The sequence below is a fragment of the Gymnoscopelus braueri genome (assembly GCF_963280865.1).
Source record: "Gymnoscopelus braueri genome assembly, chromosome: 10".
Taxonomy (NCBI): Eukaryota; Metazoa; Chordata; class Actinopteri; order Myctophiformes; family Myctophidae; genus Gymnoscopelus; species Gymnoscopelus braueri.
The window spans coordinates 7232818-7257817 of NC_137611.1; the positions used below are offsets into that span (position 1 = coordinate 7232818).

Genomic DNA, 25000 nt, shown 5'->3' on the forward strand with positions numbered 1-25000 from the left:
CCACTACAATTATTTGAGAACTTTAGTTACTAGTTACTTATCTGATAAAGAAACTATGATATAATGAAACATACATTAACCACTTTAGCCCTATTTTATACATAGGCTATTGAAAATAGCAGATCTACAAGCTCACAACGCGTCGCATCGCAGACGCGTTGTGAGCTTGTAGATCTGCTATTTTCAAATATTTAGTACTTTTACTTTTGGTACTTTAAGTACATTTTTATGCCAATACTTTGTAGTATTGGCATTAAAGTAAAATTTTAATTCTGTACTTTTACTTGTAACAGAGTATTTTTATATTGCAGTATTGGTACTTTTACTTAAGTAAAGAATTTGAGTACTTTTTCCACCACTGCCGTGTGTAGTGACCTTAACGGTGAAATCTGATGGAACTTTTTGAACGATGAACACTCTTCTTGTTAACTCTTTCACTGCCAGACTTATTTCTGGCCGTGTGCACACCCACTGCCAGCCATTTTCTTACCGATGTGAAGTAGTCACAGAATATTTATCTCCAGTATGATCGATCCCCTGATAGTTGGTAATCACTGGGTGTTTCACTGTGCTTCCGCAAAAAAAAAATATATATGTCATCGCGACCTCCCGTCCGCTTGTTACAGGCTGATGAAAATAGGACGACTCGTTCAAAAATACATAGTAAAACACAGGAGGCGAGATATCTGCTATTTTCAAAATATATATTTTTTAGACATTTTATTTATTTGAAATTCTGCACAATGAGCACTTTCTACTTTTGGTACCTTAAGTACATTTTGATACCAATACTTTTGTACTTTTACTCAAGTACATTTTTAATTCCAGACTTATACTACAGAGCACTTCTGCATTGCAGTATTGATACTTTTACTTTAAGTAAAAAATGTGAGTACTTTTTCCACCACTGCCTGTATGTAAATACATCTGTGATCCAACCGTCACGTCGGTGCTGGGTGTGGATTCCTTGAGTGAGCCTATACAGTCACTTCATTCACTTTTCTTCTCTTCTACTTGTTTCTGCATGGTTCCAGGTGCTCTCCAAGTCGGTGTGAACACGGAGGCCGGTGCACTCAGTCGTGGAGAACCTTTCACTGTAACTGCTCCAACAGCGGCTACACCGGAGCCACCTGCCACCGCTGTAAGTTCGCCCAGCACTCACAACGGCTGCGACGCATCTCTAAACACACGAGAGTGACAGACAGGTGTACATCACCACCGTGTAAAAAGAATCGGAGACAGGGAGTCCACGAAGGCTCGACAGCTGAAATTACATTTATAATAAAAAATAGATTTTCCTTTCTAAACAAAGGCTTTGAAAGAGAAACAGACACCAATTGAACAACAGTAACAACGTGACTGATCACTCACCATCAATCATCATGATTGTTATGAAGATGTTAGGAGCTGATGTTAGGTAAAATGGTAAAATAAAAATAAAAATAAAAAACATTTAGCGCTTTTATCCAAAGCGCTTTACAAAGATTGTGCATTACATTCACCCATTCACACACACATTCATTCACACACCGATGGCGGAGGAAACCATGCAAGGCACCAACCTGCTCATCGGGAGCAATTAGGGGTTCAGCGTCTTGCTCAAGGACACTTCGACACTAACTCTGGGGGAGCCCCCCAGCCCGGGATCGAACTGGGAACCTTGCGGTTTTCCAGTTCACTCTACCCGGCCACTCTACCCGTGAGCCACTGCCGCCGTAGGTAGCCTACTAATAGATTTATGGACACAACAGGGTTGTTGATTTGAATGAAAATTTCAATATGAAATTGCACATCGCTGGCTGTGGGATAATGGAAATGGTGCCTGCTTTCTTGTTGTTTTTTTGGGGGGGGAAGCATAAAAAGCACTTTCAGCACTTAAGCAGGAAACCAGGTTAAAATCCAGGGTAGAAGAGGAAAGTTACATAGTGTTGCTTTAATATTCATGACACATAACACTCGGCAGCATAGTTCTGCCAACGAGCACAGGGATCAGAGCATAATGTAGTTATAACTCTAGCTGCTACAAGGACAAGTTGTACCCTTACAAGGCTGTTCAACAGGCTGTACCAAAACAGAAGCTATCAGGCCTAGCGGAGACATCTTGACTCCTACAAGCTACAAAATATGATTTAGACAAAAGCCACTGAGTGATCAAATCAAACCAAATCAAATCAAACCAAATCAAATCAAATCAAATCAAATCAAATCAAATCAAATCAAATCAAGCTTTATTTAAAGAGCACATTTTAAAAAAGCAAGATTGAACAAAGTGCTGTTCACAGTAAAATCAAAGCATCAACAAAACATTATGCACGTGCATCCACATAGTATCAAAAAATTAGTCTTGAGGAGAGACTTGAACGCCTCAATGAACTGGGCACTTCTGATGGTTAAGGCCAGGCTATATTCCAGAGCGTAGGGGCTAAGGCTGTCACGATTACAAATTTGAGTTGACGATTAATTATCACTCAACTAATTGCGATTAACGATTTAATTGTGTTTCTGTCGTTGAAAATTAATGGAACATTATGAATAAAAATTACATTTCTGTTTGGCTTTTAGCTTTCGTAAAACAAAAGTTGCACAGGACAGATACAGTATGACAAATAACACATATTTAAAGGTAGGGTAAGTGATTTGCGTTGGTTAACATCATTGTTAAATAGCTCTATATTCTGATAGTACTCATTGCTATAGAGTGTTTGTTCAGTATTAGGAGTCTCCTTGTCTCTCCACCTCTTTATTAAACAGAAAATGCATTTTCGTTTCAGTTTCAGTTTCATTTCCAATTTTATCCAACCAGGACAGAGAACTCAATCAGGATATAGATTAAACAAGTGAAATTGGAAGTGATGACACTAAGAAATTAGCAGGAAAAATTGGAACTGGAACACTATACAAATTAAGCTTAAAATGGGTACTTTCTCCTGATTGGCTGAGATTTTGACACCTACCGAAAAATGTATTTTCTGTTTATTAAAGAGCTGGAGAGACAGGGAGACTCCTGTTACTGAACAAACACTCTATAGCAATGATTACTATCAGAATATAGTGTTTTAACCTTTTAACAAAATACTTTTTGTTTTAACCCAAAAATATCACTTACCCTACCTTTTTTTCACTACCAATTACTTTATACTTAAAAATAACATTAATAGTGGAAATAGCCGATCTATACGCTCAAAACGCGTTTTGAGCGTATAGATCGGCTATTACTGACATAATTTTTTTTTCCACTATTGACATTTAAAAAAATATATGACATTTTTTAACATGGAATTGATTATGACGATTATGACGATTATGCTAAAATAATTGTGATTATATAAAAAAATTACGATTAGACGATTATGTAATACTTGTGACAGGCCTAGTAGGGGCTGCAACAGCAAGGGCACGATCTCCCCTGCTTCTTAGCCTATAGCTGTGGGAACAGTCAAGAGCAGCTGGTTGGCAGACATCAATGCTCTGGCTGGAGTATAATCTTCCAGAAGTTCAGATAAATATGCGGGGGCCAACCCTGTGTAGACATTTATAAACAAATAAAAGCACTTTAAATTAATTCTAAACTAGAGTGTTGACGGCAGCTGTGTAATAAAACGCATGACGGTGTAGATGTGATGTTTGCTCTGTGACCTCAGCGACATACGAGCGGTCCTGTGAGGCGTACAAACACCGAGGCAACGCGTCAGGACATTATTACATCGATGTGGACGGCAGCGGAGACCTCACGCCTCAGCTCGTCTACTGTAACATGACAGGTAACACACACGCACACACACACACGCACACACACACACTCTCTCTCACACACACACACACACACACACACACACACACACACACACACACGCACACGCACACACACACACACAATGTAGGCCTACCCACATACACACTTCGAGCAACGTCTGATGGCTGTCATCTTTTGTCCTCTCCCTCTCTCTCCTCCCCCCCCCCCTCTCTCTCTCTCTCTCTCTCTCTCTCTCTCTCTCTCTCTCTCTCTCTCTCTCTCTCTCAGAGGACCAGACATGGACGGTGGTTCAGCATAACAACACAGAGCTGACCAGAGTAAGCCCCTCCCCTCATGGAGGTCAGCAGCACTCCGCCCACTTTGACTACTCAACCAAAGAGGAGCAGCTGGCCGCCGTCATCCACCAATCAGAACACTGCCAGCAGGAACTGACCTATCACTGCAAGCAGTCACGTCTCCTCAATACGCCGGGTACATTTTATTTTATTTTAGATTAATTTATTCTGGGTTTTCTGAACACACATGATGGTAATCCTACTATAAATGCGTGAAATCTCTGTCCGTCCGTGCTCGAGTGCTAGTCGACTAAAACGTATTTTGGCGGTGCCTTGATGGCGTCGTAATTAAGCAATATTACACGAGAGGGTGTGCTTTACCGTCATTATTAGCACGCCTGTGATGCGGTCAGGAACGAGGCGAAGCCGAGTTCCGCCGCGATCACAGAAGTGCTAATAATGTAAGGTAAAGCACACCCTCGAGTGTAATATTGCGATTATACAACAGTTACCAACAAAACACATCCAAATGTATTCATATTGTGGGGCAATTCATAATAAAAAATGTTCGCTTATCCATTTCCCTGTAAAGAGAAGAGTTTATTTGACTGAGACAAAATAGTCCCTGTAACAGCGCAGCACTCTGAGTCATCGTCTCATCAACACAGCTGATTCCAGTAGGCTATATGCTCCGTCGTACGATCGTGTTACGTGGCCAAAATAACTGATCTACAAGCTCACAACGCGTCAAGATGGCGATGCGTTGTGAACTTGTAGATCGGCTATTTTTGCCGTGCGATACCTTCGTACGATAAAGTATAACATACACTGGACTGTTAACGAAATGGGAGTAATTTTACTTTAACACAGGAGGATATTTATACAGTATGGATGTTAAAATTGAAATAAAGCACACTTTTTTCCAGTTATTCCTTTTATTATAGGATTTTAGGCGATTTAGTGTGCTCTCTTCTAACCATTGATCAACCGTAAGTCCACCAAATAAGTCAAAATTAACAATATAGTCCATTTTGCGTAGCTGTTTGTTCTCTGGTGGCGGCGGTGGGTACTGTCTGTTTGTTTTCCTATCGTGGGACAGCGTGACTTCACAGCACAGCTGTGCCATATATGGTCTAAGCAGGTGCGGACTGCAGTGCGGAGTGATTTATTAATGTGATTAGGCCCGTGCTATGATGCTGGTTTGAAGCACGGCTAGAAAGCTATTTCAACCAATCAGATTGCTTGGTCGGAACTACCTGTTGTATAATGGCTGATTTTACACTTGGTTGCATGCTGAAAATAGCCGATCTACAAGCTCACAGCGTGTTGCAGCGCGACACATTGTGAGCTTGTAGATCTGCTATTTTCAGAGCGCAACACCCAAGCGCAACCAAACATAAAATGGCTTGTCCTTTAGTTCTACTGGATCTCTTCTCCACTCGTCCCTCACTAACATTTCAGTCTAGTTTTTATTTGTTGACGAAATTGTCAATATATTTAGTCATAGTTTTAGTCATCGTAGCTTAGTTTTTTATTTAGTTTTTATTTAGTTTTCGTCAGTGAAAAAAAGGTAGTCAACGAAACATTTTCGTCAAAGTTTCAGTCGTCGAAATCAACACGGGTCTGTAGTTCACTATCTTGAGAACCGTCCAACTGTCCGACTTCAAACTCGGCACGTGCGTCGTCTGCGACCGGAGGGAGTGCCGTGCCTGGCGTCAAGTCGGTGGGACAGGCGGTTAGTCCAGAACTGCCGTCCCGACTGACACGCCAGACTTTCCTTTCCTTGGCTACATTAGCCAACTCTGTACCTGGGGGGATCCTGAGGCGTTCCCAGGCCAGCGTGGCTATATAATCCCCCCCATCTGGTCCTTGGTCTGCCCCATAGTCTCTTGAGTTGGAGATGAGTTTCACGTTATGTTTGAATGCAACATTATGAATTTTAGACCAGGGGTCTTCAACAGTGGGTCCGGGACCCCTAGGGGGTCCTCAGAGTTACTACAGGGGGTCCGCCAAATCTTTGTGTGATATGATTATTTTTTGTACCTTAACCACTTGAAGTCTGGCATCCATTTTCTGAGGAGAACTTTAGCCAAAAATAGCCGATCTACAAGCTCACAACGCCTCGCGCTGCGAGGCGTTGTGAGCTTGTAGATCGGCTATTTTTGGCAAAGAGGCGTAAGAGGTAAAAAATAGCAGACCACATAAACAAAAAAAATTGAATCTGAAACACAATTTTATTCGATATAGAGGGGGTCCCTGCTTCATCTCTCTCTCAGCTAGGGGGTCCTTGGCCTGAAAACATTGAAGACCCCTGTTTTAGACAGAAATACCTGCCAAAGTACTATATAACTCACCCATCTACAGTATGCTGAAATTAATTTTACTACTGCAATCTGATAAGACAAAAGTCATCAGCTGGGTGCTTTTCTGAAAAACGTTATTCCTCTGTTCAAATGATGCTTGCCCTGCCTTTTGCTACGTCTGTAAGAATATGGTTATGTATTGTAATGTATGATTTATGATATCTGTGCTCCATACCATGTGAACATGGTTGTGAGTTAAATAAATGATGATGATGATGATGATGATGACAATCTTCTAAATCTTTTATTTTATGTATTTGGCCGCGGACCCCCATCTCAAAATATTCTGTGCCAGGGACCCCCCAGAAGCAAATATTGGAGTTAAAATGTTTGCTTAAAAATATATATATATTAAAAGTTTTGCAAAAAAAAATCACAATAAATAAAAAAAAAAGCTGATCTACAAGCAGATTGGAGATTGTATATCTGCTAATTTTGAATAGCCAAAGAAATCTTAAAATGACACAGATGCGTTCTTAATCTTAATGGATTCAAATCCACTTGAAACCTAACATCTCTATATTCACAATGCAGTTCTGGCATCATCATCAGTCAGGCTGTAACATTGTAATAATAATAATAATAATAATAATAATAATAATGATGATGTGTTCCAGAGGGCTCCCCGTTCAGCTGGTGGCTGGGAGGCCCGGGTGAAGGGAAGGTGCAGTCCCACTGGGCCGGGGCGTCGCCAGGCAGCCGTCAGTGTGCCTGTGGCCAGCAGGGGAGCTGTCTGGACCCGAGTCACTACTGCAACTGTGATGCCGACCGCAACCAATGGTACTTTGTATACCTTACTGTTTTTATGGCCCATAGGGATTTGACATTGTCAGGAAAAAGTCCTGCTTTTTGTCTAGGTTTCCAGTGTTGATTTTGACAGCAAATGTTGATTTAGTTTTAGTCATATTTTTTGTCACCTGAAAAGTTTTAGTTTTTGTCTAGTTTTAGTCGACTAAATATCATAAGATTATAGTCGACTAATGGCTGATTTTGCACTTGGTTGCGTGCTGGAAATAGCAGATCTACGAGCTTGTAGATCTGCTATTTTCCGAGCACAACACCCCGAGCGCAACCAAACATAAAATGACTTGTCTTTTAGTTCTACTGGATCTTCTCCACTAGTCCCTCGCTAACATTTTCGTCTATTTTTGTGTAGTTTTCATTTGTTGACGAAATTGTCAATATATTTAGCCTTAGTTTTAGTCACCAGTTTTATTTCGTTTTCATCTTGTTTTCGTCAGTGAAAAAAAGGTAGTTTTAGTCGACGAAATCAACACTGGGCGAAAGTAGATCTTGCCTTGTGTTGTGTTCTTCTCTTCACCTCTTGCCTGTACTATTAGCCCAACCTCCATCACTTCATGCCTCTCTGGTACAGTAGAAATTAGAAAGACATTTATTAAACACATAATTAGAAAACAAACTATGTCTAGACCAGTGGTTCTCAACCAGTGGTCCGGGGACCACCAGTGGTCCTTGGGGGTGGTACCAGGGGGTCCCCAGCTAAATTAGTTAACATAGCGTCACGATCATTTTAAACACTTAGCTTTGTCTATTCAAAAATAGCAGATCTACAAGCTCATAGCGCGGCACAGAGTGCCGCGCTATGAGCTTGTAGATTTTTGAAAAATCTTGAAAATATGTGCATATCCTTGAATATATATATATATTTTAAAGTAAAAAATGTTAACTCATATCTTTGCTTCTGGGGGTATTTGGCACAAAACATTTTCAGATGGGGGTCCGCGGCCAAATCAATTTAGGGGTCCTTGGAACCGAAAAGGTTGAAAACCACTGGTCTAGACTATACCCGGGAAGAACAGCTTGCTCTTTCCCCTCCTGTATGAGTTAGGCAGAAAGGAAAAGCCAAACTGACAAACAAGTGCAAAAAAATACCAGACAAACAATCCCACTAACACATTGATGAATAAAACATGATGGCGGATTTACACATGTACAGGGTGATGTAAATAAAAAGGAAAACACAATTCCGCTGGAAGAAAGAAAATATCATATCAAGCACAAACTATGATTATGAACCAGGATGTAAATTGCACAGCTGCAGGATTGGCACTATATAACACATGCTGATCATCATAATCCTTCTCCAAAAACTCAAAGCCGGACCCCATGTTTTATCAAATAGCCCTCTCCTTCCTGGAATGTTACGTCTAAGTCGCTCTAAGTATAGGGTGTCTTACTTGAAAAGAGATATTTTGCAAGAATGACTGTCTGCCAGAAATTCACAGCATAGTCGGCTTCAGCAGAAGTTGTAGTATAAGTTGCCAGAAACTAAACGGTTTTAAAAAGGAAACGCTGCATGCGGGGTTCCTCCCTCGAGCACTGAACAATTCTATGCTATTAAGGGCCGTTTCACACTCAGGTCCCGGGTGCGCATTCCAGACCGCTTGGCTAGTGTGAATGTAGCGAATCGACCCGCGAAACGGATAACCGTTCCGTTCCCGAAACCACCTCGGGAGGCAGTCTCGGATCCGAATCATGCGTTTTCGGGTACGGTAGCTGCAATGTGAAAGCAAGCGTACCATTAGACGGAAGTGGCCCGCTATTTGGAATAGGTGACGGTATATAAACTCGACAAAAACAGCCAACAAAAACACAGCTCTTCTAGCCGGTGCTACTGAATGAATGAAAACGCCCCAGAATGCATTGCGCACTTAAAGGGCTGGTGCATATTACTCTTAATATAATCAACTTATATGGGAGCCTTTCTAACAATTTTACTCATTCAATTCTGAACCGATTCTTAAAATTTAAAATTCTCGATTAGCTGTGAAGGGCCTTCTTTCATGTCTATCAGTCATGAAACATTGGCGGGTCTCCATCGCGCATTTCAGGTGCGCGAGCAGCGCATATAGTATATCTTGTGGGTATCTTGTGGAGTTTCAGCTACTATGCATCCCAGAAATATATAGCTTATAAGGCTTTGTAATTTGAAATTTGTAAGTAAATATGGTAACTCATTTAGATGTAGGCCTACGTAGGTGTATAGTTTCCCAAGGACTATAGCCGTTTCACTCATGATGCAATTTCTCCTGAATGCACAGTTTAGTTTATCCCTTCTAAATAGCTTATGTGAGCATAATAAAGAATAGCAGAATAATACATTAAATTACTATCCAAAATACATTATAATGAGCATTATGAGGACCAGTTATATGAAGATAATATATAATATATTATTATAATGAGCATAATGAAGAATAGCAGAATAATTACTATCCAAAATAAATGAGAAGTTTCTTTTTATTAATTCTACAGTTTCACACACAAACGTGGGCTACAAAAACGAAACATCTCTGTGCTTTATTGTCATAAATTGCACTCTTCTACCATATGAATCTGTCATTCATAATTATTGATGTAATTCACATGTATGTCTGTATTTGTTTGTTTGTTGATGTGGGCAACGAGACCAAAGTTATTTTGGTCTCATTTTAGTTTGTTTAAATGTGTTTTCTTTATTGCTTGTCAGAATTAATTTACTTGTTACCTATGGTAGGCTATTCCCTTATGCTTAAAAAAAAACGTGTATCTTTTATTTGACCTTTTCTCCAATTGTAGCATAAAATAAGGTAACTCATGTTTTGAAAAGTGCTATATAAATAAAGTTATTGTTTTATTATTATGTAGCCTACTTAAACCCTCTATTCTCAGTAAAAACGGACCTACTTTTCTTGGACGCTTTTATCTGTCAACACCAAATCTCTCTGTCAAAAATAGCAGATCTACAAGCTCACAACGGGTCGCGCGTTGTGAGCTTGTAGATTGGCTATTTTTGGCTTATGTTCCCCCCATGCTGGGGTTCATGTGGTTAATACTATTCATAATAATGTAATGGTGTTTTAATTTTGTCAAGGCACCTTGAAATAAAATATTAATATTATCCAGTGATATAAAAACATTAGCTAATGTTTTCATATCACTGGATAATATTAATATTTTATATTGCACGTGCATGATGTTTTCATGATGAGTAGTGTTATTCAGTTCTCACCGCAACTCCGCCCCCTTGCTTTCAACATATTTAAACGCAGATTTGTGCGAGACCAGCACAAAGATTGTCGCATAGTTGATGACGTCTGTGTCCACAGGGGAAACACTATGTGCATGCCGCCACCTGTAGGATCGGGGGTGTATATGCATGTGTTCTGTGGTGCGATAGGATCTATGCCCAATGTGAATGCAGGCCACTGAGGCCAGCATTCGAATTGGGAAACGTTTTCAATGAAAACGGATCCAGTGAGAAACGGCCCTTAGATTAGAATGTTTTACGTGGCTTTTGGCTGCTGCTGTCCCCTCAATGAATTCTTTAGTAGTACACCGGACCCTAGCGGCCTGCTTTCACCTCTGTTTTACACAGAGAGTATGTGGTATAAATTCTCCTGTTTTACTCTAGAACCGTCGGGTTTTCAACCCTTTTCATATCAAGGTGCATTATTTATTTATTCTGCATTTGAGCCACGGAACCACCGTTTGATGAGATTTTAGCCTCTCAGACTCAAAACTTTGGATATTTTGTTGTCGTTGGATAAGATTTTGTCCACAATTCCATCCACGCTGTATTGATGTTGGTGAACGGGGGAAAACTGTTGCGCCCTTCTTTGTCCTTTGTTCACGGTTGACTGCAGGTGCGGTGGTCTCAAAAAAAGAAAGGAAAACTGGCAGAAAAAGACTCGCTTGCTGAATAAATATTAACCCATTGAGAGGCGATTCTTGAAAATATTTTCTAAATCCTACGTTTTTTGGAGAAAAAAAATGTACTCTTTGACTGCGGTTGACTCGATAACGCGTCAATTGCTAGTTTGTCCAGTTGGCCGTCGACGTGTTAGACGCGTTGGACACGCGTTTATTGTTTAATCTCTGATCGCGCTATTCTGCAATGTTTCACTCTAGGATTCGAGTTCCACTTACTTCACCCACACTTGCATCCGGTTTTATGACGCAGATTCCGTTTCCGGTTTTCTTTTTTTTTCCTGGTCATTTTCGTGCAGAATAGGGAAACACACGGTTTTTCACACGGTATAAAAAACGAACGGAGAGGTCAACTTCTATAATCTATGGTCTGGGTGACCAACAGTCATCGCCTTCGTGTATCACATCGTACATTTTTCCAATCGGAGAATCTGAGAACACGTCACATCCGGTTTGACGTATCTGACTGTTTGGGCCTGTTTGCGGGGGGGGGGGGCAGCGAGTCAGCGAGCTGATGAAAGTGTCTATTTGCTGCTCTCTAGTGGTGGAACCATCGTATGTGTTCAAAACCGCAGCTACACAAACTATATGAAAATTTAATAACAAAATAACAAAACAAAAAAACACGAAAATCGCTGGCACTGGGGGAGTACTTTATGAAAATATTCTGGCAGTCAAAGAGTTAAAAAAAATAAAATTCATGTTCAATATTTTTCAAAAATAGCAGATCTACAAGCTCATAGCGCGGCACAGAAATCTAAAGTGACACAGATGCGTCCCAGGTCTTAATGGGTTAAGAAAAACTCCTTAGACAAAGACTATTTTTAAATGCTCATAAAGTGCTCTGTGCTCATAGTGAGGGGTCAATTTAAAAAAGCAAACGTTTGGGTCCTGGGACCTTTGTTAGTGCTATATGGATCACAGACAAACACATTGCTTTTATAGGGTTCTAGATCAGCTCAGGTTTGATGTTGGTACCATAGTAGACATAACAGGCAAACGTTGATCAAAATAACAATTATTTAATTAAGTAATGTAGATGTTTACCAACTCTCCATCATTTAGCTGGGGACCACCTGGAACCCCCTCAAGGACCTCAGGTGGTCCCCGGACCACTGGTTGAAAACCACTGCTCTAGAATAAACTTGATGAATGAGATATTTTTATATATTTATTTCACTTTATCATTTGGAATGCCTTTAGAATGAGATAACGTGTAATGGGTTCAGTGTCTTGGCAAAAGACAATTCTACCGGAACAAAATAGTGACGGCCGATCAAGTCTGTGACCTTTAGATTACAGAACACTCTTAATTGCAGGTTTGGGAATCCTATGGAAATCGTCTCCACAAAATGCACAGATCAACTACTTTTCTTTTTCTGTTTTTACCATCTTCCCAGGCAGACGCTCAGACACTCAATCTTGTTTGTTTTTACAGACCAAAAATTCTCCGGTCCCTCAATATTTTATCAGATGTGCTTTATGTAAGCACTACCGTACAAGTCCTGGGTGTATTTTAAGACAGAACATTCCAGACCGGTAGATTTTCAGGTGGTTGAACTCAATATGACCACAAATGGGTTGGAAATATATGTCGCAGTGTTCGTTCTCCTAAAAAAAACTCTCCCCAAAAAAACGTACTTAAAGGAGTAGTTCACCCAAAAATAATACTTATTTTCTATCAATTACACACCCCATGAAGCCTTGAATTTATGGAGATTTCTTTGTTTTGGTCACATTCCTGAGACAATAATTTGATGACCGGGTCATCGGTCAATAGGAGACTCTACCGGAGACTCTGCCGGTCATCAAATTATTGGCTCAGGAATGCGACAATTCTTCTTCTTCTTCTTCCTCCATCATTGTATTATAATATGTTTTATCTTGGTCCTCCTGCAGGGCTAATGACTCTGGCCTGCTGACCCAGAAAGATGACCTCCCGGTCAGGTCTGTGGTTCTTGGAGACATCCAGAGACCCGGTTCAGAGGCCGCCTACAGGGTGGGGCCCCTCAGTTGTCATGGAGACAGTAAGTCTTTGTTTTATATACGGAACCTGACTGCCATGGTTACAGCGGGTGGTGTTGAAATTATGTGAAATGTGACTCCAAGTTTGAAATATTGCTCTCCAAAGACCAAATATCTACCATCAGATTGCATTGGCATATGGTTTTACACTGTGACTCCCAGGGGCCGAGCCTTCTAGAAGAGGGTCTGTGTGGCAACACACTCCAGTTGCCATCTTTTAAATGAAACTTCTGTATCTACTGTAAGACGTGCTGCATGGAATGATTTGTCTGAAATTGGACAGATTTTTAGAAAGATTGACCTAAATGTTAAACACAGTAAGACATTAACTCTTTGACTGCCAGAGTATTTTCATAAAGTACTCCCCCAGTGCCAGCAATTTTGTTTTTTTTATTTTTATATTTTGAATTTTTCTCATGAAAATAATTTAAGGGGACATAATGTAAAGACCCAGCACAAATACGCCACTAGAGAGCAGCACATGACTGCTTGATCAGGTCGTTGGGACTCTCTCACCCTTCTTGATAGATTAGACAGGGAAAAACATGAAAACGGAAGTGACGTCGTCCCAGATTGTTTTGATCGCCAAAATTACGATGTGATACACGACGGCGATGACTGATCGTCACCCAGACCATAGATTATAGAAGAGAAACTGTCCGTTTGTCCGTCATACCGTGTGAAAGACCGTTTATTTACCTATTTTGGACGAAAATGACTGGGGAAAAGAATCAAAAACCGGAAACGGAATCCAGGTCATGAAACCGGATGCAGATGTCCGTGAAGTAAGTGGAACTTGAGAATAACATTGAATATTAAGCAGCATAGCGCAATCAGAGATTAAACAATGAACGCGCGTCCAGCGCGTCGAACGCGTCGACGGCCAACTGGACAAAGTAGCACTTGACGCGTTATCGCGTCGTCCGCAGTCAAAGAGTTAATATGAGTTATTGAAGTAGATAGGGGTAGAGAGACAGAGAGACAAACATTGTAATAAATGCTATTCCGTCGCGTGTGTCCGTGTGTGTGCACCTGTGTGTGCTGCACAGGCGTCATATACAGTGTACAGTAGGTGACATCATGCAGAGAATCCATACAGGAGAGAAACCCTACCACTGCGACCAGTTCAGGTTCAGCAGTTATCTCCATTTCACATGACGTCCGAGTCCGACACACTCGAGCCAATAGATGGGCAATAAACTCCATAATTTGGATGTCAACATAATTATGACAACATGACATTGTTTTTAATATCATTTTTTTATGTCATTTTATCATTAAAATATTAGTGTTTTGCCAATTATTATTTGGGACCCACTTGCAATATCCTCACGGCCCACTAGTGGGCCCCCGGCCCACATCAGGGTTATAGAACCACTGATTTAAAAGACCTATCGAAATGAGTTTTCATCTGCTTTGCCCGCATACAGAGAACTTGTGGAACGCTGCGTTCTTCGACAAGGAGACGTCGTACCTCCACTTCCCCACGTTCCACGGAGAGCTGAGTGCAGACGTCTCCTTCCTGTTCAAAACCACCGCCTCCTCCGGCGTGTTCCTGGAAAACCTGGGGATCAAAGACTTCATCCGGATCGAACTCAGCTGTAAGTAAAGGCCTGGAGTGTTAGGCTTCATCTGGGTTGAACTCTGGGTGTTACGAGGCTAAAGGGCCGTGTACACCGGTGTTGATTTCGTCGACTAAAACTATGACGAAAAATGTTCGTCGACTACCTTTTTTTACTGACGAAAACTAAATAAAAACTAAGCTATGATGACTAAAACTAAGACTAAATATGTTGACAATTTCGTCAACAAATAAAAACTAAACTAAAATGTTAGTGAGAAGAGATCCAGTAGAACTAAAAGACAAGTCCTTTTATGTTTGGTTGTGCTCGGGTATTGCGCTCTGAAAATATCAGATCTACAAGCTCACTGCGACGCGTTGTGAGCTTGTAGATCGGCTATTTTCAGCATGCGACCAAGTGTAAAATCTGCCATTAAGACGCCATCAAGCCACTGCCAAAATACATTTTAGTCGACTATATCAACTGTAGATTTAGTCGACTATAATTTCATATTTGGTCGACTAAAACTAGACAAAAACTAAAACATTTCAGATGACTAAAATATGACTAAAACCAAACAGAATTTTTGTCAAGACTATGACTAAAACTAAATAAAAGATTGCTGTCAAAATCAACACTGGTGTACACCAAAATGTTAGTTTTTTGTTTGTTTTTTTCGAGTGCCGCGCTATGAGCTTGCAGATCTGCTATTTTTGAAATAGATAGTGAATTGTTTGCAAATCTTTGAATATAGAGGGGTCCTTGACATTAAAAAGTTTGAGAACCACTGATATTATTACAGCAACATACGTTTTTTCAAAAAACTTAGCGACCTGAGTTGCACCAGACTCCCCCCATTCCAAACAAACATTTCCTTCTGACGCGATGGTTTCTTGGGCCGTGGTGGTACTGCAGGCTCTGCTTGCGGCTTGCTTGAATGGCCCTCCTAAAGGCCTCACCGTGGATTTGTTGGGCTTCTTCCTCACTGAAGACACAAGCTGGGGGCGCTAACCCATACTGCTTCCGGATACCGTCTACATTCCGGCTGTCAACAGTCTCTCCTGTGGACAGTCTCCAATAATATTTTAAAAAGTGTTCTGTATGGATATGATATGAATGCATAACAAGTCAGCTATGAGGTGGGGGAAAAATCAAATCAAATAATTATGTTTTGACTATTTTGGGCTGAGCGTCAAATTTGACCCACTAACACCAAAAGTGTTTTTAAAACAATGCAAGGCTTAAAGACTCCTCCCCAGGTTTGAAGGTCATAGGCACAGGCATCGAGATCTTTTATACTTTCATATTTAGCTTTTTGGAACCTACACTTCACACTGGGAGGCGTAATTTTTGGGCTCCATACATGGGCTGAAACTTTGACCAAATATGATGATTCTATGACGGCACACTAATTGACATCATAGACTGGCCTCCTATGTAAATGGTAGCATGCTCAAATAAGACTGTTTTACAGAGCAAGCCGCTAGAAGAATTCACACAGTATGCTGATTGCCTGTCAAATATTGCACTGTACAGTGAAGTTGCGATTAAAGACATATGTCATCAAGCCTCATACTGCTGTAGCGGTGGGACACAAAGTTTACGTCTTTGGAGGCTACAATAGGAACGCTAAGAAACGTCCAGAAAACCAGCTAGATGTGTACGTCTTCAACACAGTGTCTCTGAGATGGATGAAGTTGTCCCCAGTGACAACTGGAAGAGGAAAACGTCCCCCTGAGGTACCATGTATTCACCATACCCACACAGCTGTGCTCATTGAAGATATCGTCTACATCTGGGGAGGAGAGAATATGCATGGACTTTGCAACAACGTGCTTCATGCGTTTGATGTCGACACCCACAGATGGCTCAATTCTGATGTTTCTGGGGCCGTTCCTGAGGCGAGGTGGGGCCATTCAGCCTGTGCCTTGGGGAAGGTCATGTATGTCTATGGAGGAGAGACGTGGGCGATTGCATGCACTAATGATATCTACAAGCTGGACACCACCACAATGGTCTGGTCTTCAATGAAAGCCGGAGGCAGTCCGCCCCCTTTTCCATCGTTTCACTCTGCCACCATCATCGGGACAAAGATGTTTGTATTTGGGTATTTGGGTGCATCCAACAATGTCAGTGTGTTTGACACAGAGAACAACTATTGGCAGAACACACCTTCTGCACAGCTTCCTCCAGGAGGACGTGCTGGGCATTCAGCCTTTGCCTACAATGGAGAGTTGTACATATTTGGTGGTGAGGCCATCACTAATGAAGAATTTGAGATTCGGACCTGCAATGATGTGTGGAGATTCAGTCCAGATACCTTTTCCTGGAAGGAGGTTAAGCCCAAGGCCAATGACCCGTTTCGGATGAAAAATGGCTGCTGTTGCATTGTGGGAAATCGTGTCATTCTCTTTGGAGGATGTATAATAGGCGACACACCCAACGATGACCTGTGCATCTTATACTTGAGTCCTAGTCTTAAGACGTTATGCAAGCTAGCAGTTATTGAGTACGGCCTGGAGCGTTCAGAACTCCCACACAACATCAGGTGGGAACTGGCAGCCATGACTGATGGAGAATTGGCGGACTCAGCATAAAACACACATTTGTTTGATATTTATCGTGTTCTACGGGAGGACTCTATAAAGCAGGGGTCTTCAACGTTTTCAGGCCAAGGACCCCCTAGCTGAGAGAGAGATGAAGCAGGGACCCCCTACTCTATATTGTATAAAATTGTGTTTCAGATTAAAGTTTTTTTTTTTACTTAGTCTGCTCTTTTCCCCCTCTACACCTATAGCCTCTTTGCCAAAAATAGCAGATCTACAAGCTCTCAACGCCTCGCGCTGCTTGTACTGTAGATCTGCTATTTTCGGCTAATGTTCCCCTCAGAAAAGGAATTCTAGGGTTCAAGTGGTTAATGTAAAAAAAAACTAAATCCTATCACACAAAGATTTGGCGGATCCCCTATAGTAGCTCTGAGGACCCCTTAGGGGTCCCGGACCCCCTGTTGAAGACCCCTGCTATAACGCATTGGTCTTCAACAGAGATCCTCAGAGTTACTACATCTACCCAATGATTGTGTTTTGTGTATGTTTGAAAATGGGCATTAACTTGAATTCAACACATAATTATAGCTAAGCTAATTTGTAAAGACAATGTGAGCTCACATATTATATTGAATAATGAGATGTCTTTCAGTATAGATTTATTTTATTATATATCGCCGATTTTTGATTGAGTTTTGGCTATTGTCACCCGTTTTTCTTTAATAACACGGGCTAGGAAGGTTGTACGGCAACAAACTAGATACCTGAGGAAAGTTCACTTTGAGCTGCATCCAACTTGAAAATAGCCGATCTACAACGTGTCTTCATAGAAAGACGTCATAGAAAAACAAGCCCAAAGTCGCTTATAATAAGCAGACATGGCAACAGAGAAAGAGAGAGAGAGAGAGAGAGAGAGAGACGTAGGCTGCTACAGTATAACCAAATACGGACGCACATTGCTTAGATGAAAATACAGCATTTAGAGGTTAGATTTATGGGGACAACACAGTTGTCATTTTTTATTTTATTATTAGTATTAGGCCTAAAGGAGAGAAGTCGCTTGGCCAGGCTGACAGTAGCCTGAGGCAACAAGCTCAATCGATGGTCTTGAAGGGCTGATCCAAACCCAGCCGCCCGGATTCGTGCGGGGCTTCCTATTGCTTCACCAATCTATGTCCCCGCCTCCCCTCCCCCCCCCCCCCCCCCCCCCCCGGCCTGTGCACGGAGCACACTGACGTCACCAAATTTAGAGCGACGCCCCTCTGTACTCTGATTGGTTAGGAGATAACAAGGTCCTAAGACCATCTTCCTGCATGGCTCCCCCAGGCTTTTTTTCTTTGGTAACAAAAAAAAAAGCATGGGTTTCCGAGGCTAGGCTCACAGTGAAATGCAAATGATCCACTTGAACAATGACACTCTCCGGGCGGTCTGGGGGTGTGAAGCGCTCTCTGCCTGGGGAGAGAGGGTGAGGAACGGTGATAATAGCCGTAAAATAACGTCAGAGACGGTATAAGTATAGCTACTTTCATATTTAGAAAATGTTTCAGATTAAAAAAAAACAAAAACAGGGATGATTTGAATATTTAGGAAAAGTCATGGAAGGGGAACTTTCTCAGAGCTTCATGAGAAAAGATTAAATCCACTTCAAAGTCTCAAAATTGGTCAGATTGGCCACTTAGTCACGCAAGTGTTAACAAGTAATTTTACTCTACAAACCCTGTGAAGAGGCTTGCCTTATTTGCATTCACATTCGTTAATTTCTCATTCAGGTCATCGGTCCTTGTTTCAACACAAAAAGAAGACGGCACATCAACCAGATGTCAAGTCAAACAACATCTGTCAGCTCAGTGTGGACACTGCATGTGGTACAGCTGTTACATGCTCATTTATAAGGACAATCAATGTCAGTGTTCTTTGCACTACATGAAAATATCGTGCGTGTGTGATTCTGCTGTGAAACAAAACAAACTCTCAGACAAGCCTACCTTTGAAGGCAAAACGGGAATTTACTGAAGATGGTTTGAATTTATTTAATATCATTTATTGCAGGACTGAGCAGCATGGATAGAATCTACTGTGTACTCAATCATAGCAGGACAAACACCTTAGGATAACCTGATGAAGGTCTATTAGACCGAAAAGTTGTTATCCCCATTAAAACGTTTTTCTTGGCCCGGAGGACCGCTGGCGTAGTGGTCTGGGCACCTAGGCTACAATGTAGCCTGACACGTGTCGCGGGTTCGAGTCCCGATCCCGATCAGCCCTTGCTGCAAGTCACTCATATCTCTCTCTCCCCCCATTCCCTGTCAGCCTACTGTCCTATCTATAATAAAGGCATAAAAAGCCACAAAATAAAAGGGTTTTTCTTGCATTTGAAGACAGTGTGCAGGAGTTTTTTTCTTTCTCTCGGGGCCCTCGTTTGGTCTCATCCTACGCACCTGTCGCCTTTGCAGGAATGCGAAAGACTTGCTTTTTTATTAACTACAGTATACTCAAATCACATCATTTCACTACACTGAGCTGAGCTGTAGACAGTATACTGTAGAGCATTATTCCCACGGCCCAGCAGGTGTTTCTGGCAAGTGGGCAGGCAAAGCTTATAGCTCCTCTCTCAGCCTGAATATGATCCAAACCTTGACCACTGCTGCAATAACAAAGACATCAGCTCTCTCTCTCTCTCTCTCTCTCTCTCTCTCTCTCTCTCTCTCTCTCTCTCTCTCTCTCTCTCTCTCTCTCTCTGTGTCTCTCCCCCTCCCTCCTCCGGAAATATTTCTTTTTTGCTTTATTTTTGGGCGGTGAAACCGTCCCTATATGTGAGGTTTGGATATTTGCACCCCCCAATCCTGCGCTGTGATTGGCCACCAGTGTACCCCCCTAACCCTGCACCGTGATTGGCCAATCACAGTCTATTCAGGACTGTGATTGGCTAGTGAAACATGACACATGTGCATAGCCCTATAAATAGGACTATGCACTTAAAAAAATCACATTTATGTTTTTTTTTAAGTGAATCTAGCAAGACACCGCCCACTTCACACTGGGTGTGATTTTTTATTTTGTACCGACAGTTTAGAGAGCCAGGGGACGCTAAAAACAAACAAACAAACAAACATCTAACACAGATCTCTGGCCAGAAGCTAAACCGGGATGTTTGTGATCATGAGGTCAACACACTGTTCCCAGTGTTGCCATGTCTGCTTATTATAAGCGACTTGGGGCTTATTTTTGAACAAGTTGCTTATAAATATTTGCAGTTACGTGTTGTGTTTTTTTGGGCTTGTTTCTAAAGTGTAGTTGCTTATTTGGGCTTGCTTCTAAATATTTTAATTATTATTTAAACAAGTGGTTCTCAAATATTTTCATGTCATGGACCCCCAAATTAATATGTTTTTGTCTGCAGACCCCCATCTGAAAGTATTGTGTGCCAGGGACCCCCATACAGTACCATAGTACGACAAAGTTTACTTTGGGCATACTGTACCTGAGCTCTGTTTAGGGATGCATTTATCAAGACAAGACTCTTGTCATCATGTTTTTACGGGTGCATTTCATTTGCTCTCTTTTGTTATATCAACTACGTGCATTACGTGTTCCATATGGGGCCGCGAGACAGCATTCTGTGAAAGTCGATAATGAAGTAATATCGTATCCTATCATGCAACAGCAAGGCTTAAAGGGATAGTTCACCCAAAATATAACTTTTTTTCTATGGATTAGTCACCCCATGGAGACTTGAATCCATGGATATGTTTTAGTTTTTGTCGCATTCCTAGGCCAATATTTTGATGACCGGTAGGCAGCGGTTCCGGTAGGAGATACAAAGGAGACTCTTTGTGTCTCATCAAATTATTGGCTTAGGAATGCGACGAAAACTAAAACATATCCATGGATTCAAGTCTCCATGGGGTGACTAATCCATAGAAAAAAGTCATTTTATCCCTTTAACCCATTGAGACCTGAAGCCGATTCTACATGTCTCCTAAATCTCAACAGTATTCTGAAAAACTTATATTTCTATATCAGTGGTTCTCAATCTTTTTCATGTCAAGGACCCCCAAAATTATATGTATTTGGCCGTGGACCCCCATCAAAATATTTTGTTCCAGGGACCCCCCAGAAGCAACGATTTGAGTTAAAAATGTTCGCTTTAAAAATATATATATTCAAAGATTTGCACACATTTTCACGATTTTTCAAAAATAGCAGATCTACAAGCTCATAGCGCGGCACTCGGTGCCGCGCTATGAGCTTGTATATCTGCTATTTTTGAATAGCCCATAGTGTAAAATAATGCTTTTTAGCTCAAATCTAAAAATGACACAGTTCCAGGTCTTAATGGGTTAATCAAGATTTTGAAAGGAAATACTGAAACATCTGCAAAGGAAATTATGATCCAAATCATTGGCGCTTTATATGAGCAGAGGGGAATATTTCACTACAGCTCTCTTCTCTCTCTCTCCCTCTCTCCCCCCCCCCCCCACCCCCCCCCCCACCAGCCCCCACAGAGGTGGTCTTCTCCTTCGACGTGGGCAACGGGCCGTCGGGGGTGCGCGTGGAGGCGGAGGGCGACGCCCCCTTCAACGACGACCGGTGGCACCGCGTGCGAGCCGAGCGCAACGTGAAGGAGGCGTGGCTCCGCGTGGACCGCCTCCCCGCCGCCACACAGGAGGCGCCCGCCGACGGACACGCCCACCTGCAGCTCAACAGCCAGCTCTTCATAGGTGAGCGTGTGTGTGTGTGTGTGTGTGTGTGTGCAGTGGTGTGTTCTAGTTTTTTTTTTTAAGGTATACTATGATTATTCCCTGCCTCCCACACGCACGGCATGCGCGCGTCTATAATTAATTAAATGTCAAAAAATTGCACGCACGCTTCGCGCGTGTGTGTGGCCCACAAAAATATTGCATGTGAAAATTTTCCACGTGTGTCTCGCTCTGTAATGTCTGTCTTGCTCTCGTTCTGTCTCTCGTACCACTCTCGGTTCCTTGTTTGTTTTTGTTGTTGGCGCTGCCTGTCTCACTCTTCCGGGGCTTTACCTGCTGGGGCCAGTGTTGCCATGTCCGCGTATTATAAGCGACTTTGGGCTTGTTTTTCTGTAAAGTTTTCTTGTAAAATGTTGGTCGTTGTGGGTTGCGTTTTTTTGGGTCTTGTTTCTAAAGTGTACTTGCTTAGGCTTGCTTCAAGAAATAGCGTAGGTTTTAAGTGCTCATGTGGCCTAAGTTGCTTCTTTTGGGCTTGTTTTCATAGAACTGGTTGCTTATTTCTCTCGCAAAATCTGGCAACACTGGCTGGTGAATGAAATCACAGAAGACTCGTCCCTAAACACACTCGCCCCGGGTCTAATCCGGCGGCCTCTGTCCGCGAAATGAATGGGGGCCAGTGTGTTTTGGGGCGAGCGTTCCAGTTACCACCGGAACGCTCCCCAGAATCGTTTTTTTTTACTCTCTCTCGCTTTGCTGCCTGAGCCCTGAGCAGCACAGTGCACGTTAACGCCAGTCAGTCAGCACCGTCAGTTAGCGTATCAGAGCGTATCAGCGTCTCAGATACGCTGTTTTGAACAGTTTTTGAAGGTGTACGGTGGCGACGAAAAAAAAATCTCAAGGTGTACGACGTACACAGCATCTGACGGTAGAACCCACCACTGTGTGTGTGTCATTATCAGTAGATTGCTGGCGATAATAACTGTTTGGCCTTTGTGAGGCAGTAGAGCGTGTTAGAGTTGAATTTGAATTATGGCCCACACGGTCAGTGGTGTAAAGTAACTAAGTACATTTACTCAAGTACTGTACTTAAGTACAATTTTGAGGTACTTTTACTTTACTGGAGTATTTCCAATTGTCTATACTTTTACTTCTACTCCACTACATCTCAGAGGCAAATATTGTACTTTTACTCCACTACAATTATTTGGAAACTTTAGTTTACAAATTACTTTGCAGATATAAATGATTACATTATAAAACATACATTAACCACTTCAGCCCTATTTTATACCTAGTCTATTTGAAAATAGCCGATCTACTGAGCTTGTAGATCTGCTATTTTCAAACATATTAGTAGGCCTACTTTTACTTTTGGTACTTTAAGTACATTTTGATACCAATACTTTTGTACTTTTACTCAAGTGAATTTTGAATTCTGGACTTATACTTGTAACAGAGTACTTCTACATTGCAGTATTGATACTTTTACTTAAACTTTTAAGCCTTTAAGTCTTAAAGGAATACTTCACTTTCACATAAAATAAACATTAAAAAAAATATATTTAAAAAAAAATGAAAGAAGTTATGGCAAAATAAAGGCCCCCTCACACATTAGTAGGACACTCTAATGCGTGAGGGGGCCATGAATTTTCCATTACTTTTTTCATTTATTTTTTATATATTTTTTAAATGTTTATTTTTATGTGAAAGTGAAGTATCCCTTTAAGTAAAACATTTGAGTACTTTTTCAACCACTGCACACGGCACCCCATATTTCCCAGTCCTGGTCTTCCGAACCACTCACGTTTGGACATCTGCCTCTGTTTACCCCGCCCCCCATCTCTGTCTCTCTCGCTCTCTGCGTCCCTCTGCGTCTCTCTCTCTCTCTCTCTCTCTCTCTCTCTCTGCGTCTCTCTGCGTCTCTCTCTCTCTCTCTCTCTCTCTCCTCTCTCTCTCTCTCTCTCTCTCTCTCTCTCTCTCTCTCTCTCTCTCTCTCTCTCTCTCCCCCCCCCCCCCCTCCTTACACACGCACATCTCCAGCAAATACTTCAGAGACCTAGAAAATTAGTCTCCCCGTCACTTCAAGCTGTTGACAGGAATTAAACCTTCTAATACCTGGATGATGTTACTCTGTCCCAGCGGCATGCAGCAGAACTCCTCCATAATATACAGTATAATAACTCTGCATGTGTCAGAAATATAGTTCATACCAGTCTGTCTGCTTCCAGCAGAGCAGCAACACACAGGTCTTTGTGACTGCTTCACACCACGCTGCAGATGCTGCTGGCAGACATTCTCCACATCATCATACGCTGGTGGAAATATGTGTTGGTTGTAGAGAGAATTACTCCATTATACTGTAGTTACTACAGTGTAGTACATATATCCTCTGCAAGACTGCATGGGGCTCATTTCCATGTCTTGGCACGGTGCACTTCATTCAAATGAGCCTTTGGCGGAGACCAATCAATCACCCTTGAAGCAGAAAGATGTCTACAGTACCAGGCAGTGTAGTAAAGGGTTCAACGCATCTGTTTATAAAGCTTTATACATCCCTGATTGACATGAGTTGAATCCATAGACAAAGGTCGTAGCCAAGTCTTTGATAAATTCTGAAAGGGCTGTTCAACCCTTTCAAGGTTCAAGTTTCCTATTTGTGTCTGATGTCACTCACTGACATTGTGGTAAACCAAAGTCTTTTCTGTGTCACTTTAGATTTCTTTGGTGATTCAAAAATAGCAGATCTACAAGCTAACTGCGCGGACACCGAGAGCCGTGCTGTGAGCTTGTAGATCTGCTATTAAATAGCAGATCAGACGTTTTCTTTTTCACATTTGTTTTTTAAACAAAATCGTGAAAATGTGTGCAAATCTTTGAATATATATTATATCTACATACATTTTTAATCATTTTGGGGGGTCCTTGATATGAGAAAAGTTTGAGAACCACTGTATTATAGCAACATGTTTTTAGGATTAAGAAGACATTTGTAGAATCCCCAGAAGCAAAGATTTGAGTTAAAAATGTTTGCTTTAAAAAAACATATATATTCAAAGATTTGCATA

General features: G+C 41.6%; 1 pseudogene across 1 annotated transcript in view; it reads left to right on the plus strand.

The window, feature by feature from the left end:
• Positions 1–25000, plus strand: part of LOC308092844 (contactin-associated protein-like 4) — a 209148-nt pseudogene that overhangs the window by 110210 nt on the left and 73938 nt on the right. The window contains exons 12-18 of the transcript in view: positions 1035–1141; positions 3642–3761; positions 4022–4225; positions 7010–7172; positions 13002–13129; positions 14558–14728; positions 21732–21956. The product of the transcript in view is annotated as a contactin-associated protein-like 4 (transcript). The remainder of the gene's footprint in view (positions 1–1034; positions 1142–3641; positions 3762–4021; positions 4226–7009; positions 7173–13001; positions 13130–14557; positions 14729–21731; positions 21957–25000) is intronic.